A 23,428-nucleotide genomic window follows, 5' to 3' on the forward strand; every position below is an offset into this window, starting at 1 on the left:
TACTCGAATTTTCTAAATCCAGTCAAATCTGAGTTATATTAAAGTATACTTTATAAATAATACAACATTGATTTTTAAATTTCTTAGCCTAGTTGATAGGCAGTCAACTAACAGAGAACCTTTATGGACTTTAGATGCCAAAGAGTGCATGTGGTACTTCAGCTAGATTTTACCATTCTTCATTATTTTGGCCTCATTTCATCAGTTCTCAATGGTAGCTGAAGGGAGGCCATCATTTATTAACTGCTGCAATATCATATTTAATTTGAAAACATAGTTAAAGTTAATTATTATTTTGAAAATTATTTCCCTCTTCAAAAACTTATTACATATTGATGAAATATACTGAGTCCATAAACTAATTCATTATCAATCACTTTGTTGTTCAAAGAAGAACCAAACGTTTCCTATTCTCAGAGTACTTAAAATGTGGTGTTGCAAACAAATTATGATACAGTATGCTAAGCACTAAAAGAGTAACATAAAAATGTTATGGCGAAACAGGAGGTGAGAGGGGTGCCTGGGTGGCTCAGATGGTTAGGCATCTGCCTTGGGCTCAGGTCATGATCTCAGGGTCCTGGGATCGAGCCCCGCGTCGGGCTCCCTACTCAGCGGGAAACCTGCTTCTCCCTCTCCCTCTACTGCTCCCCCTGCTTGCACTCTCTCTCTCTATCATATAAATAAAATATAAAAAAGAAACAACAAAAAAAAAAAACAGGAGGTGAGAGCGAGGAAATCACATGGGTAGAGAAAGTAAGTATAAATGACATTTAAAATGTGTCTCAAGGCATATTAAGTGTAGGTAGGAGAGAAAATGCAAAGATAGAGAGCTGTGAAACAGTGTGGTGAATTGGTAGCATTATGACATGTCCACTGTGGCTGAAATACAGGGTATGTCAGCTAGGGGCGCCCAATAATAAGAACAAGTAGTTCAAAAGAGATCATGAAGAGTCTGGCATGTCCTGAAATCATACCAAGAAACCATTTAAGAAGTAAGAGAGGTGAGGCAAAGCAACTCTGTGGAAAGAGCTAACCCTGGAACTTGAGACTACAGACTGTCGCTGGACAAGTTGGAGGCATGAGCAGGTTCACCCCTAGGGAACACTAGGAATAATTTTGGTTTGGGCTTCAAAATGTTGGTTACCAGGAATCAATAAACTGGATTAAAATTGATTTAGTTCATTTTAAATAAGATTTCCTAAAAATTATATAACACATTTTAGAAAATTATACAGTTATTAAATTTTATAGTCATTAGTGCTATTTTCCAAATATTTCTGGGTCTGCTTTTAGGCACAGAACAAGCTTGCATTTTCTCATCCTCTTTGAAGTGAGGCAAAGTTATGTGATTTTCTTTCACCGAGGAAATGTGAGCAAAAAGTACTGAATCACTTCTTAGGGGATGTTTTAGGAGCCACTGATGAATGTCACATTTTCTTCTGCATGCCATGATGGTGATAAGCATGTGTCCAGAGGTCCTGAAGTAACTGCAATGTGCAGAGCTATCCTCCCAATCCATGTTAAACAAGTTATAGGAAAAAGAAATGAACTTATATGTTGTTAGGCCTCTGAGATTTGGGGCTGTTTTTATCACAACATAATTTAGCCTATCTTGACTGGGTAGAGAAAGTAAGACATATTGGCTCTAAAAAGATAACAAAGAGAAGAAGGAAAACATTAAAATCAACCATAATCTTACCCCCCCCAAAAAAGTAAGGGCCATTAACTATTTTGATATTTACCTCTCTCAAACTATATTTAATTTTACACAGAAGTTTAATTCATCATGTCAATTATTAACTGTGACAGATGTTCATCTGCTGAAGTTATGCACTCTTGCTATCTCTCTCAGGAGATTAGCTTTTCTGTAACTAACTGCTATATTATGACCCACCTTGTCATGAAAAGACTGTAGATTTCTGTCCCGAAATGTGTCACCTGGCTGCCATCAATTTCTCCCTTAAATGGGAAAACACGATACGTAACAGAGTTGTTTTAGATTGATGTAAGACATTATGTAAATAAGTATCACATGGTAAGCTAAACAATAAATGCTAAAGGGTCTGTTTTGTCTTTAAGGTTTGCTTATTAAAATTTTTAAGTATCTGATACCTTTAAGATATAAACCACTTTTGTTCAACAAAACTGGAGCATAATATAAAAATTCCCCATCTCTCCTGAGCAAGTAAACAGGTTGTTCTTTAAAAAAATATATATGGACTTGTTTAACTGGTTGCAAATTTTCTTTATAGAACTGATTTTATAAGTTGATGAATTTTTATTGCACTATTATCTAAAAAATCCTGAACTTCTTTGTTTTTGATTAGTCCTATTGTCCCTATAAGAATTTTGATGTTAATATAATATTTTAAAATTTGTTGCTATACACTTACTTTGAAGATGAGTAGCCCTTCTGCTCTCTCCTGTGTCTCTAACACTAGGGTCAAATATAAAAATCTGGCTTTGTTATTGAAGCCTGATTACATACAAATGATATTTATGAACTCTTTTTTGTGTGTATGTGAAAAAACCTATCACAATTTAGTGCTTTGGGGAGTATTTTCTCTTTCTGCCATTTCTTTTTTCATTACATTAGAGAAAGAAGTAATGTGGAAGTTTCTACTCTTCTCATAAGACTTTTAGTTTATTGCTTTTCTCCCCAGTAAGCCATTCCAGGGAATTCATCTTCTTTAGCACTGTGTCCTCATCTTTTGGAACAGTACCTGGTTCATAGTAGATGCTTCATGCATATTTGTTGAGTAAATAAATGAGTAAATATTACACAGTTATGGGTCCAAGAACCTATGTTCTGATACAATTACATGCCCCACTTGGATTTCAAAGGAACAGTTTTTGTTATTTTCATGGTGATTTAATTATAATCATGATTAAATTATAATTCTATATATCTAGTAGAGAAAGTGCAAGATTTACTTGTGTTGATCTAAATCTAATTAATTTTTACCTCTTGGCCTTATGATAAAGTAAAAAGTAAACATAATTACAAAGAGACATAAGGAAATCTTAGTGGGTGATGGAAATATTTATTATCTTGATTGTAGTGATAATTTCATGATGTCAAAACCCATCACATTTTGCACTTTAAATGTGTGCACTTTACTTTATACCAGAAAAAAAAAAGGAAACAAAATACATATCAAATTGCTTTCTCTTACAACATTTCTGTAAATATGCTGCTCCTACATCACTACATATCACTACAGAATATCACCGATACCACTACAGAAATTTGAGGATGACTTTTGAGATTCTTAGGTAATAGGATATGCTAAATTTCCTGCCAGGTAATTAAAACTGCTACATTTCTGTCTCTATCAGCATTATCTTAAAGTTTGCAATCTTCAACCAGGAATATATGGGAAGGAGAGAACAGAGACATTTGGAGAGGAAATCATCCCATTACTAATAACACAGAGAAGAGAGAAAGGAAAGACATAAATAATGCATGAGGGATAAATATCAATATTGATCATCATGACATTAACTGCTATTGAGAACTTGCTGCATGACAGTTACAATCTAAGTACTTAGCACATTCCTAATTTTTCTATTTTCACAACAAGCCTGTTATTGTTCCCATATAAACAAATGTGGAATCTATGTTGTAAAGAAACGTTCCACGGTAAAATACTACTAAGTATCAGAATCAGAATCAACCCCAAATGTTGAATCTGGGACTCATGGTCTTCATTACAACTCTGTACATTCTCACAACAGACACAAGGAAGGAAAATCCAACAAACTTCAAGTAAGAGGTGATGACAAAAATACATAGATTCCTACATGTATTGACAGGTAAGGAGGGACTTAGCATCTGAAGACAAACTAGGATCCAGGGTCTTTATTTATCTGTGTGTATCTCTCCATAACTATGCTCTGATGTAGACAATTAACTCCAGGTGGAGAAGTGCTAATGTCTGCAGAAAACATTAAACAGAAGTAATAGTATGATATGATCTTTGCAACTTTTGTACTATATATGTTTTTGAAGACCCAAAGTTTTCTCCTGGGGTATAGAAGTGCACATTAAGCCATGGTTTTGTTTTATGAGATTACAAAATGGCAGCCAGACAAACAAAAATAGGAGATAAGCAGAGATGAGTAAATGACATTTAGTATCTCCACTTTTCCAGAGATAAAGATTATATCTGAACCAGCAGACTGTCACTGTAAAAAGGATGCATAATGCCCCTCATACAACTCACTAAGTCATTTGCTTTTTTTACTAGAGATGAAAAGCTTCTGCCATATTGTAAAAGGGAAGGCAAAGTGAAGTTAGATAATGGAAAATCTACCTGAATGGCTGGAATACACATCTTATGGATGAGTACATAAAGCATTTGGCATGGGAAGCAGAAAGCAGAATTATATATAACAGTGATGTGCTAAGAGCCAATCTCAAATATCCAATGCTTAGGTCAGAGTTTTTCGTCTTTGATACTACTGACATTGGGACCAGATAATTCTTTCCTGTGGGGAGCTGTCCTGTACATTGTAGGATGTTTAGCAGCATCCCTGGCCTCTACTCACTAAATGCCAGTAGCATTCCCCACTCCTAGTTCTGACAATGAAAAATATCTCTATATATTGCCAAATGTCCCCTGGAGGCAACGTCACCCCTGATGAAGACCCACTGGCTTCTCCTAGTATGTTCCTAGGCATTGTTTTTTGTTAACTACTTTGCAGATTTACAGTAAAGATACACCATAGCTTCAGGGTAAGTATGGCTTAGAAGTCTATCTGTAGCTTAGAAATTAATATACATAGGCTCAATACAATTAGGATTGGGGAGCAGTATCTCTATTATGAGCATTTTTTAGTCATCTACTAAATGCCTGACACTGTTCCAGGTTCTGGAGGTACAAAAATGAAGAACATATTTGAGATTTGAATTAGACCAAAGATACATAAACTATTCATCAGATTCTTAAAGCTCTACTCTGGTGTTCTATTAGATCATCAGAAACCACAAATTTCAGGCTTTATTACCTCATATCTGTATAGAGATAGTTTCACCGAGTTATCTCGATTTCTCTGGTAGGTAGATGTGAAAATTTCCTTTAGAATGATTTTTTAGTGTTTTTTTTTTTTTTAGTTATGAGTCAGGATACTGTGTACCATTGCTATTCAATGTCCTCAATGCGGAGATTCACCTGATAAACTAAGGCTTGAGTTTAAAGCTATAAAGGTTGTTTATCAACCTATGATTCTATGTGTTTACTGTTTGAGATAATAGTAATTATACTTTTAAAATTATAGGAACTAAAGGGACTACACGTTCTGAATAATCACCAGAACCACTCTTTTTCCAGAAGCTCCTTTCTAACTACTTCCCCCTCTTACTTCCCTCCAAGGAGATCAGGTTCTGGAACAAAAACAAACGAACAAACAAACAAACAAATAAATAAATAAATGAATAAATAAGCAAAATAAAAATAGCTCCAGAAGCTGTGATATATATTTTTTTATTCCTGTCATGTTATTTAAGCTTTGCAGGAGGCACAGAAAAACCACAGAGAGCATAGAAGTAAGGAAGTTATGTAACTTGGCCAAGGTCACACATTTCATTATTACCGTGTCTGGCTGAATCTAAAGTCCATGCTTTCCCATTCTACCACCTTGCTTCTGGGCCACAGTAAGTTGGAGTAATATTAAAAATATTTCACAACCAATTTCCTCACAGGCATCCACCAACAGCTGATACAACTAAAAGATGTTTACTAGCTGATAATCAGTCCTGACTTTCAGAGATCACTTTAGTCCTCATATAAGTACAAGCCATACCTGAGCTTCTACCTGTATTCTCATAAATTATTAGAACTGTATCTCCTTCCTAAACTACTCTGGACATCCTCCCTCTAATGAACTTGGAGACTTAAGATTTACAGCAAACAGGCAAATGAGTTTACAAAATGTTCAAGGTACCAGCAGGGTCAACATGCTTCAGGGTAGAGTCAAAGAAATCAAACCAGTTATCAGCCAAGAGTCAAGGGAGAAAGCCTGGAGTATGAGGCCTGGATCCTTGATGGCTGATACCAGGTGGCTGAGGAAGGGAAGAAAAAGAGGTTATATAATATGGGAGGAAGAGGGTGCAAGGGGGTCCTCTGTACCAAGTCTGAACAGAGACCACACCTTAGGGTTGCAGATGAGAGGAGTAAAGGCCAGGAGAGCCTTTCTGCCATCCCTAGATCTTCCAGGGATGTCTCATACAGTTAAAACTGATTCAGTGCTCCTTGATAAATTCTTTACAACAGGACTTCTTGGGAGATCCAGACAAATTACCATTTCCTTTGACCAAAGCAACCTGAAAGCAGGTTGGACTCTATTGTTAGAATTAATTGAGATGCTTAAATTTTCTTTAACCTTCCAGAGTAGGCAGAATTTTTTTAGATCTCACAACTGAAGAGCAAAGGTTTAAAACACTAATAATCCCCAAGAGAGGAAAGATTAGAAACCAATTAGTAAAGATGTCAGTCTAAATGATCAGAAATATATCTTCCTCTCTTTGGCTAGGAGAAGGAAAAGTCTGCAGTCCCCTTGGTTCCTGAAGCATTAGAGGGGTCACGGATGAGAAAGGAAGGGCAAGAGGGGAGTCTTGAGACAAAGATAAATTTTGTCTGCTTCCATTTCAGTTTAGCCCTCAACTGCCCCTGAAAAAATCCTCAATGGACAAAGAAAAGCTGTACCTCAAATGGTTTCACTTCATAATTGGCTGTGCCTTGGAACAGCTGATGCAGGCGTGGGGGTGCTTTGACAGAAAGTCAACCCTGGCTCCAGCAGAAAGTGACAGTCAGGAAGCCCAGGGTCTCTTTGAGGAGACTCTAGCCTGCACCTCACAGCACCCACTGCCCCTCTTTGCTCCATTAGAAATAATCACTCCTAAGTAGCCCATCATCAGTGCCAGTGTGATTTTTTTTTTCACATTTGCTAAAAGCTTTTCCCTTGGCCCACTTAACATTTTTTCTCTTGTTTCGAAGTAACTATTTAATTCCCTTTCCTCTTTATTTTGCAGTTAACTGACTTGAAAAAAATCTGATTTGAAATGGGGATTATAGACCAGTTTTTTTCTTTCCTTCTTTACACCCACACCCAGCACCTAGTAACAGCCACTGCATATGCATTAACCAAAAGACCCATTAGTGGGGTATTGTTTTGCAGTTTTGTAGACAAAGAAGGAAGAGACCTCCAGTTGGAACAAACTCTTTTTGTATTTTTTTTTTTGGCAACAAATAGCTTCCTTTTAAATTCAGAAATGCAATGGCATTGAGGCCCTAAATTGCTCTCATCTAAAATGTTTTACTCCCATCTCACTTCCCTAGATTATGATCAATTTTCCCCCAGAATGAATTATTCAAATTGAGTCCAATCTTCTGAATCCTTAGAAAAAACAATGTCTTAGCACTTTGGGTCTATTCTACTCACTTATCACTTGGCACATTCTGCCTGGGAAACATTCTTTTCTGCAACATATAATCTCTTTCCCCAAAAGGACTGCAAGCTTCTTGGGATTAAAGATCATGTAATTCATTCATCCATTCAACAAATGGTTTGAACATCTATCATGTACTAGATGTGCTCTAATCCTTTGAGATGCATCCAAGAAATAATGACAAAAAGCCCTGCCTCCATGGAGCTTATATTCTAGTGGAAGAAGACAGAGAATAGGATGGTCAAAGCAGATGAGAGAGCAAAGCATGTGGAGAAGAGCATTACAAGCAAAGAAAACATTTTGAGGTGGAACTTGAATAATGGAGTTGCCACCAACTGACTCTGTTCCCAAAATGGGAACAGGGAACTGGGAATGGAACAGAATGTACAGCTCTGGAGATGTTAAGTTTTGGGTGTCTCAAATAGAGATGTGATGGAATAAGCAGTTGGAGATAGTAGTCTGGAGATCCAGTAGAGTCTGGGCTGAAATATTCATTTGAGAGTAGTATTAAAACCAGGAAACTGGGTGAGATCACCATAGGAATGAGTGTAAAGAATTAAAAGAAGACTAGGAGATGAGACGGCTGTAAGAGAAAGTGAAAACCAAGAGTATGGGGTATCCTGGAAATCAGTGAAGAAATCCTATCAAGGAAGCCGGGAGCTGTATTGCTGATATGTCAAGAGAAAGGAAGGCTGAGACTTGACCATGGAATTTAACAACCTGGAGATCATTGGTGATGTTGAGCAGTTTCAGGGGAGTGAGTAGAGAGGCCAAAATCCTGATTAGAGCGAGCTTAAGTGAGAATGGGAGGTGAGGAATCAGAGACTGTGAATATAGGTAATTCTTTCCAGAAGTTTCTTACAAAAGAAAACAGAGGGATGAGGGGATAGCTGGTGGGGAAATTGGGGTCAAGAGAAAATTTATTTAAAACTAAATAATAATATGCTTATATTTTGAAGAAAATAAGCCAGTAGAGAAGAAAGACTTGATAGTGCAGAACGGAGAGAATTGTGGCCAATTCTAATAATATGAAGGATTTTTCATAGCAGGTAGCATTGCAGTCTCCTTGAAGGAGAGACCCAATTTGTGATTGCTCTAATAAGCCCACTTGGTGGATAGACCTCCGGGGCTTCTCTGTCAGCTGGTCCTTAAGACTGAGAGAGGTGAGGTGGAGTTCATGTTTGCCACAGGAAAGAAGGACAGACTTAGACAACGTATGCAGTGAAGAGCCAAACATGCTTTGGAAGGAGATTATGTGTCACAATAACCAAGAAGAGAGACTTGGGTATGTCTTCTGATATAATCTTCTCTCCTGTCTCTTTCACTAACTTTTCAGTAGAATCTCTGCTTGTAGGTTTTCTTTTGGAAAATGTCAAAATGTGCTGAAAGTTGCCTGAAGGTTGTAAACAGATTTAAAGAGTGAAAGCAGAGCCTACCCGTGGAAGGACACCACATTGAGATCATGTAACTGACTCCCTCCACCAGACCTCTGTCATCATTGCTTGCCCTAGGCAGCTCTCATTTATTTTATAGCAAATTACCCACTCAGAACATTATATCTGCTTCATTCTTCAAAGTTTCTCCTGGCGACATATACCCCAGACTCCTAATTTACTTACTTACCTGGTTCTGATTTTCTGAGCTGTCATCCTAGCCTACCTAGGAGCACAGCATCTGCTTACCTTTCCTTCCTCCTCTCTCACCACCCTGTTTCCTTCTTATTCAATGCCAGGCAAACTGAACTCTTTGAAATTCCCCAGACTCACCATGCTGTTACCAGTACCTTTGTGCATTAAATTCCCTCTAAGATATTTTTCTTCTTCTCCAAGAGTTAAGCCCCCCTCTTTGCCTGTTTTACTCATGGTTCTTTAAAATTTCATTTAACACATTTTTCTACTAGAAAAGTGTCCCTGCCTCTCCATTTCCTGCTTGGTAGTACTTACCATAGTGCATTGCAACTGATGGTGTAACAACCATCTCCCCCATTAAACTGTGAGGTCTCAATGATCCTCAGTTCATGGTAGTCTGTGCACTTAGGATAAGGTCTGTTACATAACAGCTGCTTAATAAATGCGTATCATAAATCGAATAAATACCTAATATTAAAATTTGTGAATAGCAAGCCTAGTAGCTTAACATAAGCCTTGACCTTGTACAAGTTGGGTTTAGAGTTCATCTCCTGTTTTAAATCAAGATCTTTGTATCTTATGGTGACTCTCTGGCACCTACAACTATACCAAGTTACAACTGGGATCCTGATGTTTATTTGTTTATTTTGTTATGTTTTACATTTTTGGCCAACCTTCTGCTGGAATTAAAGACTGATTGCCTATGAATTACAACTAATTTGACTAGGATACTAACCTCAAGCTTTATTCTCACTGATGTCTACTTCTATATCCCCAGCTAAAAGAGCCTTTCCACAGGTTGGGTAGCTGGCCTAGGATCTCTAGTGTCTGAATGGCTAAAAGAGTGAAATTATATACCACCCACTGCTACTGGACTTTTTTCACTCCTATTTCTCACTCAACTCTGTGACTCATGTAAGGTCGACATCAGCCCACATTAGAGCAAAGTTTATGATTTGGATTTAGGTTTCAATTTGGGAGGAAGTGCTGTCCTACTACTGCATTATCTCAGCCATGCTACTTCCCACTCATACTTTGCTTCCTTTACACCCACATATTGTCTCGTGGATGAGGCCTGGTTATGGATTCATTCAGGCTTCCATACCATGTGACCTACAATGGCTCTGCCATCACTTCTGCCTTCTGAACCATTCTCCATGCCCAGCCCACTCCTCTACTTACCTCTTCTTTGAAATCTTTCTCATTTCTACTCTTCACCTTGCATGTACTACTCGCAGCCCTTCCTTGACAATGGAAAGTTTTGTGAAGAATTAGTAAAACAAATTTTGTATATACTAAGTGATCTAAATATTATCAAATAGCATTATCAAAAATCCTCTGGGTTGCAAAAGAATAAAAATAATGAACAACTTGTTTTTACTTTCTTCTTTTATGAAGGAATTTAGAATGAATCTCAAGGGACTATGGATGTAAAATTAGGGATGAATTAGTGGAGCTGGCAAGATTGCATCATACTGATAAGCAACAGGAGCAAGGAACAATGCATTGTGGGGGGAGGCAGAGGATTGCCAGCTAGACCCTATATTCAGAGTTCCACATGGAATGACAATTAAGGACTACTGCTTAATATTAGTTATGAGAGATCATACAATGCATAAGCTTATTGCTTGAGAAGGATTTAGTAGAAAAGGATTCCTCCTTCATCTTACTAAGACTGAAAGATTCTTAGTTGACTTATGGGAAAGTGGAAAGGGCTTGAAAATCCATAGAAGTGGAAAATGATAATCAGAAGCAAAAAAGGAAAATATGCAAGATATATACAAGATATATATGTATGTGTTTAACATGTATTTAAACATGTATATGTTTAATCTCTAAAAATATTTTAGAATAGAAATTTAGAAATAAGATTTATGCTTAAATGCAATGACATAATTTATGTTTGTATAACAAATAGGTAGCAAATAGAATAATTTTACTTCCCAAACTCATTATGAACGGATATCATACGACCTACAGCACAATTCAGTGGACTCTATATGCCATTGTCACTGTTGGAGGCTGGAGTAAAGTACTCTGGAAACACCTGGAAATTAAGTCACCCTCTGAGAGTTAAAATAGTGAAATCAAAACATAATGAATGAGAATGAAAACTTGCAAAACTACCTTAAAAGAATGTTTTCCAACTAAACATGATGTGATTATATCCTGTCTGAAGGTACCAATATAACCAAAAAAGAATATGTTCATCAGAAAGAGAATTGGTTGGATATTTGAGTTTCTTTTTTTTTTTTTTAAAGATTTTATTTATTTATTTGAGACAGAATGAGAGAGAGAGAGCACATAAGAGGGGGGAGGGTCAGAGGGAGAAGCAGGCTCCCCGCTGAGCAGGGAGCCCGATGTGGGACTCGATCCCGGGACTCCAGGATCATGACCTGAGCCGAAGGCAGTCGCTTAACCGACTGAGCCACCCAGGCGCCCCGGATATTTGAGTTTCTTAAAAACAGAGATTTACACAGGAAAACACAGATGACACATCTAAAAATTGTTAATGAAACATAGATTCTTAGCTGATGGGTTACCAGTAAGACCAAAGTTATTGCATTCAGGATGCAAAGACTCAGTACTGGATTTAGAAAAAGACTCCCAGGGTTTGAATGTGGCTTTGTGACTTTCTAGCCATGAGACTTTGAACATAATAACCCAGATATCAGTGTCTTCACATCATCTGCAAATTGGGGCTGACAACAGTACCTCTTCACAGAGTTCTTATGGATATAACACAAACCCACAACAAATGATTATTACATTCATTGGGCCAGTTCCCTTTGTTCTGATGCCAAAATAATATTAAGGAATCTTCAGATTATGATATGGTTTCTGACGTAATTTGAGAATGTTGTGGTCCTGCAATTCAAATATTGCCACGCTTGTGATAGATATAGTCCTCATTACAAACTAGTAGATTGGGTTTCTGGTGTTACATGTCACTCTCCTGATCTTGATTAATGTAAGTCTATTATGTTAGCCATGTGGCATGTGTTTCAGAGCAACCTAAAAGTCTTTGGAACTGAAGTCGAAATTCAAAAAATCAACACACATTGCCTCACTTAAGGATGTAGTTAAATTCAGTGACGATTCTTCTTTATACGAGATATGTTTCCAGAGAAATAAATAATAGAGGATGCATCCAGCCATGTGGTAGGACATTAGTCAAACCAAGGATGAAGCAGAGTAGAGGAAATGCCTCCTGCTATTCTCTCACTTATGCTGAGAGAGGCTAAAACACAAGACAACCTCCTTTTCATGATTATCTTTCACTGTCAATGTCCCCTAGTTTACTACGCACAAATCCATCCTCAGAAATACCACCAGAGTCCTTTCCGGCGGTGACGACCTCCCCACGAGAACATGCCCCTCGCGAAGGATCTCTTGCACCCGTCCCCGGAAGAGAAGAAGAGGAAGCACAAGAAGAAGTGCCTGGTGCAGAGCCCCAACTCCTACTTCATGGATGTGAAGTGCCCAAAATGCTACAAAATAACCACCATCTTTAGCCACACACAAATGGTAGTTCTGTGTGTCGGCTGCTCCACTGTCCTCTGCCAGCCCACAGGAGGAAAAGCAAGGCTTACAGAAGGATGCTCCTTCAGGTGGAAGCAGCACTAAAAGCACCCTGAATCAAGATGAGTGGGACACTATCCCAATAAACAGATTTTGGATAAAAAAAAAAAGAAAAAGAAAAAAAGAAATACCACCAGAGTGATTTTTTAACAGGAAAATTTGTTGATCTCACTCGCCTTAACTTCCTTAGTGATGCCACAGTGGGCAGGAGAAGCACGTCTAACTCCCTAAATCCCCTAGCTTCCTCACCTTCAGAGGTGGGGCCCAGGCTGATTCTCATAGCTTAAGGTAAGTCTGTGTCTCTGGTTACAGTTGAGTAGACCAAGAGTTAACACAGCTGGGCCAATTAGATTCCCTATCCAGGAATTTGGAATTGGAACCAAGAGAGATGAGTTGGTCTCTGCCAGCTGCTGGACCTATAACAAGTAAATTCAGGAGTGAATTTGAAAGATGGCCATGTCTCCTATTTGAACTGTGAATCAGAGAAAACCAGTCTCATTAGGAAGAGAATAATGACGCCAGCGCACAAAAAAGAGCAGAAGTGAAAGATAGTGATATCTTTCTAACCTCGTTCCTACTTGTTTCTGGTCTCTAAGGAAAGACTGAATTCCCATGCTGGGGTTTCATGAAATTACCTGAATGTTTCTAATCAATTCTCTCTTTCTGCATAAGCCAGCCTGAATTCTTTAAGTACTTGCAACTATGAAGTTCCTTCCTTCCTATACTTACAAAGTATAATCTAAGGAGATGTCCTTCATAACCAGTTCTTGCCTGCTGCTGGTCCAGCCTCACTTCCCACCATATCACAGCTTATACTTGATTTTCCAGCAGTACCAACCAAATAGCTCACAAGATTTTGGAACTTCCATACTCTCATATCATTATGTTTTGTACATGCACTTTCCTCTTTTTTCCAAGATCATCCATCTTTTTCCATGTACCAAATGGTTACCCCTTCTTAGGCATTCTATCCCTACCACTTCCACTGCACTTTAGAGACACTCACACTATTACATAGAATTCATTGTAGAAAATGATTTGCATACCTATCTCCCCACTATGCTGTAATCTCATAGATGGCAAACATCTACTGTTTATGTTTCATATTTTACTTCTGCATTCCCAATTCAAAGCACATGTTGTGTGCTGCCACATAATTCTGATATATTCACATCTTTCAACCATTCATATATGCTGAATGAGCATAATTGCTGAAGGCATTGGGGTTAATAGTATTCTTTTCTGGAACAAAAATATGAAATAAAATCTGAGCTCCTTAAGGGTCACGTTTTACTCAGCATTCCCACCAGCACGTAGTAGTTCTGGCCTTTATTGTTAGTCATGGGCCCACCACATAAAACTTCTCACGCTGGGGCGCCTGGGTGGCTCAGTCGGTTAAGCGACTGCCTTCGGCTCAGGTCATGATCCTGGAGTCCCGGGATCGAGTCCCGCATCGGGCTCCCTGCTCAGCAGGGAGCCTGCTTCTCCCTCTGACCCTCCCCCCTCTCATGTGCTTACTCTCTCTCAAATAAATAAATAAAATCTTTAAAAAAAAAAAAAAACTTCTCACGCTGTTTCATCAGCATCAATTTTAAATCATATTTGATGTATGAAGTGGCAGGATAAACCCAGTAACAGCAGCCTCCTGGGACAGAGCCAAAATAAGAGCTGGGAAGGATCATTTGTGGCTTCGTAACTGCATTGACCTGGACATAAGTGGGGATTAAATGACAGCAGGCTGGCTAATCAGCCCCTGTCTGGAGGGTGGAAGTTGGGTTATTGCAAGCTGAGAGGGCGGGTAGAGTGATAGAAAGACAGGTGTGCACCCGAGCAGGACTGTCTTGAGACAAAGAGCCTGCAGTGTGGCCATCAGAATTGAACAATGGGGTGGGGCAGTCCCACTCAGGGTGGGTCAGTAACACTGCCAAGACAGCAGGTGATGAAGTGACTATGATGAAGGACAAAGAATGCGGTGAAGTGGGAGGACCATACAGAACTCCTGGTTTGCCTAGAATGTTCCTGAGTTGTGCTTGCTGTCCTGGTCTAATTACTATGTACTTAATATCTCTATCTCTTAGACTCTTGAAAGGGCCCCAGTCTGATGAAAAATAATAAAGTAACATTAATGGAAAACAACCATTAAATCAAAATATAACCAAACTCTGGTCACAAGTTAAAGTACTTTCTTTGTAGAGAGTTTCTAAAACATTGTTGTGATGCATTTCTGGGTGGCATTTACGTGTTTGTCCAGAATCTCTTTGAGGGAATCTTTTGAGTCTCTATGGTTCAGGCAAGCCTCACTTTCATGTCACACAACCCACTAAGGCATCTAACTTCAGCCCTTCTACTCCCACCACATAATCCCAATCTGGGCCAGATGCAGTCCTTCTTAGGATTTTGACAGGATTTGAGACAAAAATCTCTGTTGTTAGAGTGGGAGTCTGTTGGTCATCTGTGCCATCAAATGGGAAAATGTTGAGGGGTAGCAAAGGCAACACAGAGGAAGAGAGAACAGCAACAGAGAAAGAATTGTTGTCTCCAGCCATGCCTGGAGTTTATAGGAGGCAGTGAGTTCCATTTTTGTTCAGTGCAGTGTGGATAAGGTCTGCACGTATTACCAAAAGAGTTCTGGCAAATACAACTGCCTTATTAAACTGTCCTGCTTTTTACTTGCCCTCTCTCATTACACCAGGCATAGGCCCACATTCAGCAGCTATATGAAGAGGACAAAGAGAAATTAGATGATAGGGTGTACCTGGGGCTGGGTCAGCCTAGAACAAGCCACTCAACCGTGACTGTGGCGCCCCTCAAATGCACAGCCCTTAAGTTACCTCGGCTGGAAACCAGTCACTAACGTGCTTATCCTCTCATGAATCAGATGCGAACAGGTTGTAATAACAGTAAGCAAGATACAAATACAACATTTATTCTATTGGCTCCTCACAAATGGAGCATTCTAAATAGAAAATTGACCTTAGCATATATTGAACTTAGACCGTGAGGCTATAGCAGCCAAAGAGTTTCAGCCTTGGCATGGTCAAAAGCACTGTTTGCTTTCTAATAATGACATAATTACTTTTTTTTCATAACAGTGAGGGAAGAAATGGGGACAACATATTTTAGTATTGACTTCAGGAGTAGTAATCAGGTTGGCATCCTCTGCCTTCCAGGGATCATAAACACACTCCATGTAACACCCCAGTTCAGTCCATTTGTGAGGCAGGCTGTTGTGAGGTGGTGTGGAGCTAGTCTTGCAGCTTGAACCCAGCTTCAAGCACATGGAAGGAGTTCTGGTATTCTCTACTTTGTCCCCATTATCCCTGTTGCTTCCCCCATTCTGAACTCAAGAGCTCTCTGAGACCCTATCCAGCAGGATGGCATTGTGCTCTCTGTATTGTTATTGGAATAAGTTTAGATGGACTAGTTGTCTGGAAGCACAATATCTCCCTCCACTTGTCCTAGAGAACCATAAGCCACTCTCATAATGTATCTCATGCTTTAGAATTTGTTGTGAATTGACTCAATTCTTTGCAATTGAGTTGAGCCTCAGGACTCCATATTTCAGGGGCCACTAAGCATAGTTCCACCTAACCGCTCTTATTGTATCCAGGCCTGTACTTAAACTCTTCTGTGTCTTCCTGCCATCTTCATCCCCAGCTTACTATTTTAAAAGCTCCCAATCACTGCACTCACCAGACTTATGAAATAAGCCTAACGGGTTATGAATTGCTACTAGATATACATGGACATAAAAATGTGTAAGGGCAATGCTAGTTAGGAGGCTTTTACAATAATCCATTTGCGAGATCGTAAAACTCAATCCAGTGTGTTAGAAGCAGTAAGAGTTGGTAGAAAAGGATTTTCTTTTTTTAAAGATTTTATTTATTTATTCATGAGAGATAGAGAGAGAGAGGCAGAGGCAGAGGGAGAAGCAGGCTCCCCGCGGAGCAGGGAGCCTGATGCGGGACTCGATCCCAGGAGCCTGGGATCATGACCTGAGCTGAAGGCAGATGCTTAACCGACTGAGCCACCCAGGCGTCCCAGAAAAGGATTTTCTAATAGTCTGGATGTAAGGTATGCTAGCAAGAGCTGATTAAAGGTGACACCAAGGTTTTTGGCCTGAGTAACTGGAATTATAAGAGTTGCCATTATACTATGTGGGGAAGACTGAGTGGGGAGCAGTTTTGGAGGCTGGGGATGTGAAGAGCCAATTTTGGAATGCTGTGTAGTATTTACTATACATCAAAGTAGAGATGTTGCATTATTCAGGAGTCCCCAAAACCACCCTCATTTCTGACTGATTGCAATTTCAAACATCCCCAATATCACCCTCAAGTTTGATAATTCACTAGAATAGCTCACAGAATGACTGAAAACTATTATACTCACTGTTATAATTTATAACAAAAGGATACAGATTAAGATCAACCAAGAGAAAAAGCACATGGAGTAGAGTCCAGAAGAGGTCCACACTCAGAGGTTCCAGTTGTCTTCTCCCAACAACTCAACTTGTGGACATTGCTAACTTTCCCAGGCAACAGTGAGTGACACTATGCATGGAGTAATGCCAACTACGAAAGCTCATGTGAGCATTGGGGTGTCCAGAGTTTTTATTGGGGTTGATCACGTAAGCATGGCTAACTAGGCACTTGGCCCACCTGTAGTTTCTAGCCCCTCCAGAGGCTGAGCTGCTACTTCATGACTCAAAACCCCTACCGTAAATCACACTGTTAGTCTATCCTGTGTGGCCCAAGGCTCCCAGATAAACAAAGACACTCTGATCAGACAGGACATTCCAAGGGCTTAGAGATTACCTCCCAGGAGCCAATAGCAAAGGCCAGACCTCTCTTTGACAAGATTAATATTTTACTACACAATTGTCAAATAGGAAAATGAATTTAGGACTTGAGTTCAGGGAAGTATCTGGCAAGAGATACAAATTTGGGAGTTAATGGCATGTAGATGGAGTTCCTAGCAGGAAGCAGGATTTACTTAGATGCTTAAATGAAGAGATTTTGATAGAGACCAGGCAGAGTTTGGGGAGAAAACAGAGCCTCCTGACACACACACACACACACACACACACACATATACACACACAACAGTGATTTTTGAGTTCCGGGGAGAACTAATTACCAGAAACCAGTAAGGAGGGTGAATCTGTGCCAGGCACAGTACTAACTGACTCATATGCACTAGCTCATTTGATTTTTTCTGTATTGTAATAATTATTGTGATCACATTTTTACAGGTGAGAAAACTAAAATTTGGAAAATTTAAATATTGTCTGTAGCCATTCAGTAGAAAGTTAATGAGGTGGGATCGATGCAGACTGCCATGCTACAATATGGTTCAGAAATTTGGCATCATGATGCAACGTATAAGACTGACTTATGAATAGGTTGCAAATATGTTTGAAAGGTCTCAGCCTTTCTCCATGACTAACCTGCTAAAGGTTATTCAGGTACCGCTAGTTTATGCCTTCCCCACTTAGGCCTTCCTAGGAGGCTTCTGCTTTTCTAGATCAATATTGTGAACATGTGTGGTATGGACTTTAGAAATGGAAACAGAACAGAAAGAACAGAAACACCATGGCCAGATTATCCTGTGGGGAGAAGTCAGGGCAGACATAAATAAAATTTTCCAAGGAAATAGAGACAGAAGAGGGGTGTGTGTGTGTATGTGTGTGTATGCAAGTGAGCCTGTGTGTGTGCACAAATGTACACACGTATGTGTATTATGTGTCAATGCAAGTGTTCAGAATTTGAGGAGTTTGAGAAAAAAAAACCAATATAGAATTTTAATGAGTTTGCTTCAGACAATTTATACACATTTTTAATGTTTTTAGGAGACTGTAAGAGTCAGAATTCCTGTTTGGATTCTACTTATTTGAATGCATCATGGTTCAATGTTGAACCATGGGTCTTGCCTTCACATAAAGAGCATGGTGCCTAAAATGTATGGTCTGCACTGTAATATTTTCCATTCTGAAGCATAGAAAGGCTTTGCCATCAATAAAACAATATCATGGATAGAATTTGATGACACTAATAAGTAAGGAGGAGATTTTAATATAAGGATGACCAATACATGATGCCACTATGCCTACTCCATACCTCAGGTTCAAATCCCTTATTGAAACATGCCCCTGAACACAGAACTAGTCTCAAAAATTTTTTTTACACAGTGCTCTAGGGAGCCACACATAGTCAATTCACCTTGGCATGTAAATTAAAACTCATTTGTGGCTTGGTTTCTAATATATAATGCTAAAGTGTTTTACATGTTTTGAGTTTTGAATATATTAGGCTCTATCCTACTTTAAATACACAGCAAATTTCAAAAAGAGAGAAGGCATTCCCTCTCTGTCAGGTTATTGTTAAAATCTGAAGATTTTCCCAGGAGACCAGCCCTCCAATTTTACTCCACATAACTTTCTCTCCCTCTTATAAGAAGATGAAAACCACTTTGGAAGTTTCTTCTCATTTTCCCTTCCTCTTCTCCCTTTTTATTCTAGACTCCAATTTTCTTTATTTTCTATTTTCCCTGTACTGATGAACAAATCTATCTCATCCCCAAAGGGAGGAGGGCAGACAAAAATTTGGAGACAGAATTTTTTTCAATGGAAATCTTCTCTTGTCTAAGCCACTTTTGATTTTCTTAATACAATTAGCTCCCTTGTCTGTATTTAATGCATTAGGATAGACTGCAAAATCCTGGTGTAGATATTTTATTCAGTTTTCTTTAAAACACTCTGTAGCACAGGGGTGCCTGGGTGGCTCAATTGGTTAAGCATCTGACTCTTGATCTTAAGCTCAGGTCTTGATCTCAGGGTCATGAGTTCAAGCCCCACATTGGGTTCCGTGCTACACATGGAGCCTACTTTAAAAAAGAAAAATAAAAAGTCTAAAACACTCTGTGGCACAAATAAAGCATTCCAATAAAAATAATTCCTTGAGATGTTCAGTCTCTCAATGAATTCTCTTTTCTCAACTGAAAGAAAAGGGGGTAGGGTTGATGATGAAACACTGACTGTGGATGAGTCATTTTTGTATAGTTTATTATACAATGCATTTGGAGGGTAGGGGAGAGGTCTGGCCTGCACAAGGACCCCATTCACTAAAATGATAAATAGCCCTGATGAGTGAGCCAGGTGACAAGACTCTAGTTTGTGTAGCTACTGAAGTGGATACCTGGATATAGGAGGAACCTTGGGACTCCCTTCCTGGGGCTGGGGGAAGCTGGGCCTGCAGAGAGGGGGGTGTGATTGATCTCTTTAGAAGAAAGTGCCAGCTGGAGTGTGCATAAATGGCTCCTTCTGGATTCTCCTTATTTGCTGAATTGATGGCACCTTCTGAAAAGAGCAGGTCTCTGTCCTGCTGTAAGCTGACGATAAACCTTGATTTCAGCTACTGTACAATATCTGAAAGCAGAAAAAGTTTAAAAAACGTACTCTCAGTGAAGAAATTAGAGGGAATAGAATGTTACTCATCTACCAAAATAAAGGGATAATTGCAATGTGGTGCTCTTTTTCGTTAGAAGATTTTCAGGAACCCATCTGTGCAGATTGTTTCTCTTTTATTATCATTACATCAACTAATTACATTAGGGAAAGAGGGGGCATTTTAACTAAAAGATTGTTTTAAGGAGTTATAATTCTACTCTTCCATTAAATAAATTAATCGGGTACCAAATTTGTTAAAGTATACTACATTTCTGAAAATTGTTGTTTGGAAATTATTTGTATTAACCACATTTTCAACAAAATAAATTTCACTCTTTTATTTCATCTCATAGATGGGTCTTTTTATTTCTCTATTTTGACCAAGGAATCATAGGAAATGACCACATGTAAATCATCTCAATTATTTTAAGAAGCTTACTTTTTTCCTATTATATTTTACAGAGCATGCATATTTAAGTATATATGATGAATTTGATTAGGGTAATCTTTTCTGAGATAGGAATTTTTTAGAACATGATAATTTTCAGAGGAATACTTGGGGAGGTAGGAAGATCGCTAGAGATCTACAGAGGAAAATACATACCCAGTATTGTAATTAGACATTCCTGCTGTTTAAGCCCATTTCCCTTTGGATAAAATCCCCATCCACATACATTAAATTGCAAGGATGCCATCAAATAACTCATTAAATAAAGTGGGTAAACATGCATTCTTTGAATATTTTGAGTCCATCTTCCTTTTTGTCAACTCTCTCTTACTATAAATAGTTGTTTTAAATAACAAAACTCAGAGATTTGTATGTAATTGCCAGATAATGGGGAAGGCAAAGGATCTAGAGTGAAAATATGGTTAAAAGAGAAACAATATCACAGGACAGAGCAACGAAGACTTGGAAGCCAAGAGAGAAGTCTAAGCACCTGGTGCAGGAGATGGTGAAAAGCAAAATTTACAAATCATGTTTCTACTTTCAGTATTCAAAAAGCTCTCTGGATTTCTTTCCTCTGATTGGAAAGCTGAACTAATTTTATTCCAAAAACTGAAGGTGAGAAGCATTACAGAAATAACTTTTGTATTAAAAATTAAAGTGTCAGGACGCCTGGGTGGCTCATTTGGTTAAGTGTCTGCCTTCGGCTCAGGTCATGATCCCAGGGTCCTGGGACTGAGTCCTGCATTGGGCTCCTTGCTCAGCCCCAAGCATCTTCTCCCTCTGTTCAGCCCCGAGCATCTTCTCCCTCTGCCTGCTTGTGCTCTCTCTCTCTCTGACAAATAAATAAATAAAATCTTAAAAAAAAAAAAAAGTGCCAAAGTCAAACTATATCTCATGCAGTTCAAGACTGAATAAATGCTATGATTCCAATCACTATATTTATCCATGAAATGATGTCTTGCACATAGTAGACATGCAGTAAATACATGTTGAATGAATGAATAAAAGCAACATTTTACTCTAATTCTTAAGTAGGAGATGGCCGTTCCTACTAGCAGCAGTTGTTTTCATTTTTTTTTTTTTTCTGTTTTAGCTCTTCAATATTACTCCTCAGGGAATCTGGCAAACTGAAATCTGTTACATTAATGCCAACAGGGATATATGTGTGTGAAGAGAATAAGTAAACATTTATTGTACCTGATGGCTCAATGGACCATCCACATGAGCTCTTAAGAGACTTGAAAATACTTGGCAGTATTTATAGTTAGGGTGGACTCTGCAATTACTATTTGTGGATTTTATGCTTTGAAAATTTCTATTTTTTTGAATCACTTGGGATTTTTCAGTTCAAAATTGTTGGACTAATCTCTAACTATGTAGCTCCTTTTTCTTTGGTAATGAGTTAATCTCTTAAAATTTCGATTAAAATTTTGATGTTATTAGGTTTTCAGTCTAAATTAGTGTCAAAATAACTTCCAAGGACAGATTTAATAACCAGCACTTTTTAAAAAAATATATTTTTCCTAATCTTAGCAAAAATAACAAAAACATTGACAACTGCCACTTTTTGAGAGTCTGATATGTGACAGTTCCTTTTTCGGTGTTTTATATATTAATACATATATGGTTTTACCTTATTATAGAGAAGAGGAAGGCAAAGCAGAGAGAGATATAATGTCTTACACAAAGTCATGCAGATCATATGTTTTTGAACTGGGATTCAAACCAACACCCAAGCTATTTCTACAATGACAGACTAAATCCCCAAAATTTATATTTAACTTGTATAAAATCTTCTGAGATAAGTAAGCCTTTATTTGGCAGAGGTTAGTATTAGAACATTCTGCATCTATATAAATAATTTTATGAGAATAATAGAAATTCAGAGCTAGGAAAAGTTTAAAGATAATCCAATTTGGTAATTCTTAGACATTTTGGGTTTTATATCATCTTACATTCTTAATAATAATTGAAGATCTCTAAAAGCATTTGTAAGATATTTTCATAGGTTTTCTTTAATATTTGATTTAATGGGAGGAAGCGGAATTTTCCTATCTGTTTCTTCACTATCTGATTAGGATGGGCACTAAGTTACATTATGGAAATACATGGAGATGGTTTTGAAGGGGTCTATTTTTTACCTCCCTCCTACTCCTATTAATGGCACAATAATCTACCCAAACCACCCTAGTAGAACTGTCCTTACCTAGGTCATCAATGATTTTGTAGTTAAATTTAATAAACACATTTTAAAGTGTTTACCATTATTTCTTTGTTAACTAGCAACCCTTGACATGGCTGATCACTCCTCTCACTTTGAACCCTCAGCTGACCTGATCCTCCTATGATCTCATGCTCAGTGGAAGCACTGTCTCCCCCTAGCCGCCTAAACCAGAAACCTGGGACACTTCCCTGACTCAGCCCTCTCCCTCACCAAGTACTGTCAGTACTTTCTCAAAAATCTCTCTCTGGTCCATCCACTTCTATCTCTCCCTACCATCTTGCCCTGCACACACATCTTGGCCTTTCCTAACCTGCTTTATTATAACTGCCTTCCAACTCTTTCTTCCTCCAGTTTTAGCTCTTCTGATCTGTCCTCCATATTGAAAATGTGAGTGATTCCTTTTCTTTTTTCTTTTCTTTTCTTTTTTTTCTTTTCTTTTCTTTCCTTTCCTTTCGTTCTTTTCTTTTTTAGAGAGCGAGGGGGGAGTGAGAGGGGAGGGGTTAGAGGGAGAGGGAGAAGGAAAATCCTAAGCAGGCTTCACGCCCAGTGTGGAGCCCAACATGGGGTTCAGTCATGACCTGAGATCATGCATGACCTGAGCTGAAACCAAGAGTCGGACACTTAACCAAGTCGGGCATCTGAGTGATTCTTT

The 23,428-nt window shown here is 38.6% G+C and overlaps 1 protein-coding gene and 1 pseudogene across 7 annotated transcripts in view; both read left to right on the forward strand.

The window, feature by feature from the left end:
• Positions 1–23,428, forward strand: part of GRIK2 (glutamate ionotropic receptor kainate type subunit 2) — a 647,288-nt gene that overhangs the window by 265,700 nt on the left and 358,160 nt on the right. The window lies entirely within an intron of this gene.
• On the forward strand, positions 12,436–12,789 carry LOC102739533 (small ribosomal subunit protein eS27 pseudogene; annotated as a pseudogene).

This window comes from Leptonychotes weddellii, chromosome 8, assembly GCF_054177405.1.
Source record: "Leptonychotes weddellii isolate Sample4059 chromosome 8, ASM5417740v2, whole genome shotgun sequence".
In the NCBI taxonomy this organism is placed as follows: Eukaryota; Metazoa; Chordata; class Mammalia; order Carnivora; family Phocidae; genus Leptonychotes; species Leptonychotes weddellii.